Source organism: Oxyura jamaicensis, unplaced genomic scaffold, assembly GCF_011077185.1.
Source record: "Oxyura jamaicensis isolate SHBP4307 breed ruddy duck unplaced genomic scaffold, BPBGC_Ojam_1.0 oxyUn_random_OJ72840, whole genome shotgun sequence".
Taxonomy (NCBI): Eukaryota; Metazoa; Chordata; class Aves; order Anseriformes; family Anatidae; genus Oxyura; species Oxyura jamaicensis.
In genome coordinates, this window is record NW_023311276.1 from 35,320 (window position 1) to 39,129 (window position 3,810).

The following is a 3,810-nucleotide window of genomic DNA, read 5'->3' on the forward strand; positions in this document are numbered from 1 at the left end:
CAGCAGAGGGCAGAGCAGGGTAGGACAGGGAGGTGACTGTGCGATGGAGCAGGGGCTGAAGCGCAGTGCGAGCCTGAGTGGCCCAGGAAACTCAAAGGGTGTGCTGGTGTGTGCAGAGGAGGTGCTTGTGTGCTTCCCTGAGATGTCTGGGTGCCTCAGGAGATGCTTTATTGTTCCGTGGAGGTTCTTGGCTATCCCAAGAACAATCTGGGTGCTCTGTAGGCTTCTTGGCTGCTCTACCCAGATGCTCCCTGGGTGCGCAGGGAGATGCTTGGTTTCTCCAAGAAGATGCCTGGGTGATGCAGGGAGTTTCTCAGATGTCCTAGCGAAGCTGATTGGTGATCCTGAATGTTTCTGGGTTGCTCAAGAGAAATGCTTGAGTGCTATTTGGAGACACTTGGGTACCCAGAAGAATTGCTTGTGTACCCAAGGAGGATGTTTGTTTGATCCAGGGTAAAGCTTTTGGATTTGGGGTGCTCCAGGGAGATAGTTGGGTGCTTTTTGTATGATGCTTGGCTCCAGGGAAATGCTGGAGGGCTGAGGGGAGATGCTTGGTTCGTGCAAGTTGGTGTTTGTGTCCCCTGGGAAGATGCCTGGGTGCCCACAGGGACACACTTGAATGACTGTGGCAGGTGCTTGTGCACCCTACAGAAGCTCTTGTATGCCAAGGGAGATGCTTCCCATCTCCAGTGAGATGTTTGTGTGCCCCAGGTGGTGTTTTGGAGCCCTGGGGAGATACTTGGGTTCTCCACTCAGATGTAGGAGTGCGGTGGGGAGATACTTGGGTGTTCCAGGGAGGTGCTTCTGTGCTGCAGGGAGATCCTTTGGTGACAGGGGCAGAACCTTTTGTGAATAGGGGATAGCTTTGTTTGCTCTAGGAAGGCTTTTCTTCTGCCCCACAGGTATGCTCATGTACTGCAGGGAGATGCTTGTGTGCCCTGGGAAGCAAATCATAGCCCCAGGCACCCAGGGATATTCCTGAGGAACCAAGCACCACCCCAGACAACCCAGGCATCTTCCTGAGTCACTCCAGCAGCACCACTCAGTACTCATTGAGTACCACCTCTCAGGAAACGCCAATATCTTCCTGCGTAACCAAAGCATCTCCCTTGGACGCACTAAGCAGTAAAGAGCAATGCTAAATAGCCATGATAGCCAGAATGCACAAATACCACATAACAGTGACAGAAAGTGTTATAAGACAAAACAAAAATTACCTCCACCAAATCCCTTTTGTCATAGTCTTCCCAATGTTTGTAAATACATTGATAATCGATTAATCGTGCCATATACTTTTTCCAAGTGAAATATGTCAGATCCCTTACTTAGCTCAATGACAGTGCAGAACAGTTTCTGAAGAAAACAATGGGAAAAAAAAAAAAAAGAGAGATCCTTTGAATACGCTCCTTATGTTTCCAGAGGTTAAACAGTAATAATACAAGTGACATCCTACTTTCTTACATGATTAAAGAAAATGGGACGGTTCAGGGAACGGATTAAATATCCCATGATATTTCAGTGGAGAAAATGAGTTCATTTCTCATACTTCAGAGAAAGGAAAGGTTTACATTTCAGACAATCTTTTATTACTAAGCAATCTGTCACATCCATGGTCATAATTGCAAGTCAGCTGCTTCCAAATCAGCAGGGAAGGACACGATCCTCTTTGTAGGATAGTTGCTGCCACAGCAAAGCCGCTGCTGCATTTCCTTAGAGAAGTTGGTGAGGCAGCGCACGGCCCTCTAAAAAGCATGTTTGGAAGCTAGGCTACAGATCTTGTAGATACAGCTGTGCCAGCTGGAGAAGGAAGCATCCCCTGGTGATTCCCTTTACCCAGTAGCCGAATGTGTATCATGCCTACAACTCTGCTGGCAGAACACATTGCTCAAGCGCCCAAAGCAAAGTTACATTAGTCAACTCAATCCTACCTTTCTGTTCAGGGGTGGACAAATAGTAAAGTGACTGCTTGTAGCAATTACCAATCTCTCTCACAGGCGTTTCTATTATCAAAGATTCAGGTATGATAATCTCTGGCACAGCAGCAGTGACAAGCTAGTGACAGCACCTTCTTCCACTGCCACAGCTGTTCATTTTCGCTGTGAGACTCCGAGTATGGAGGTTTAGAGAGCATCCGTGCCAAATGGAAATACTAGTGCCTCCTGGAAACACTGCTGCTTATCATCCTATCATCAAAGTCTGCCTCCCTCAGACCAGCTAGCACAAAACTTGAGGATTGCCCTCAACTTCAGTCTATACAACATGGAGATAAAACACACAAAACCCACCCAGACTGCTTTCAGTTGCAGGAAACAGAAAAGGAAGATAGGAGAAAGGTAAAGATCCCATGTTAAACTGTACCTAACTGCTGCCATATGGATGGCTGCACACTGATCAAGAAGTTCATCAAGTTCTAGGCCAAAGGAGCAAAAAACAACAACAACAATCCAACTACTTCTTGAGGTTTACCTAGCTGACTCTGTGAAAAACCTCTATGGCTTTTCTGGATGTACTGGCAGACATGAACAACAAAGAAACCTGCTATCTGCTTCCTTAGGAAGACAGCTTCAAAAAGTTAGTAGCGCCTCTACAAATGAGGTCACAGCTTAAGGATGTTACATAAATTGTGTTGACAAGCCCCTTTACCAAAGGGGATTCTTATCTGCTCATATTCTTCCCACTCAGGATTCATGCAGCACATAAAAAGCAGCCCTTATCTGCTTTGGGCCAACCTCCATGACTCCTAGCAATTTTCCTACATTCTAATTTCCTCATTCTAATTGCTAATTTCCCTCATTCTGCTCTCCCCTCAAGATGGTCTTTACTTATGCCCTCTCCAGCTCATGCAAAGGAACATTTTCCCTTACGTACCTAGGGCCACTCTTACCCATTTCCCCCGCTGGAGCCTAGGATAACCACTTCCCTCCCGTAAGGGATTGGCAAACCCTTATTACACTGCAATAGCATGGATGGGAAATTCTAGTACTGCATTTTGAAGCAATTTCAGAAAAGTAGTCGCTTATCCATGGCTAGCTACTTTATGTCAACCTGCTAACTTCAGGTTTAAAATCATCACTGCAAGAAATAAAATCCTTTTCAGGTTCCTAATACACCAAAGTGTGCAATATATATATATATTTATATATATAATAAATAAAATCCCCAATAAAAGCCCTCAAACCCATCATACTAATTGTTAAAACAACATTCATAACCAATAGTACTAGCAGGTCGTCAGTGCACTATTTTAAAATGCAACAAGGCCTTTTACCTTCAACATTAGGCAAAGCATCTGTCTCCTAAACTACAGCTGACCAAAAGCAAACGGTAGCCTACAGAAATCTACACCAGCTGTGGACACTAAACAGTCATAATGCATTATGGTTTAAGTACTTCACAATCTGTTTGTCCTTCCAATTAATTGTTTTAATTGGCATTGGTTAACAACTGACTTCATTTGCAATTGTACAGGTCACAAGAGCTCCTATTTGAATATTAAAAAAAAAAAAAGTTGAAATTAGATATACTTTGAGCTCATGGTGATCCACAATAACTCCAATGTCTGGCTCCGTAGAAACTTCCACAGTGTTCTCAACACTCACCTGTTGCTGGTCTACCTGAGAATGTCCAGTAGGAGTCATCTGAAGTGTCCAAGAATCTGGAAGGACACCCATTTCTTCAGTCAGTTTCCTGTTTATCTAGAATACAGTTTCAATGAAGTACCCTGGACCTGCAAAACCATCTCTTTTGACAAATACAGAGACAGAATTGTTCTCGTCTTCACTGAAAAATACTTGGCTTCTCCCTTCTTTC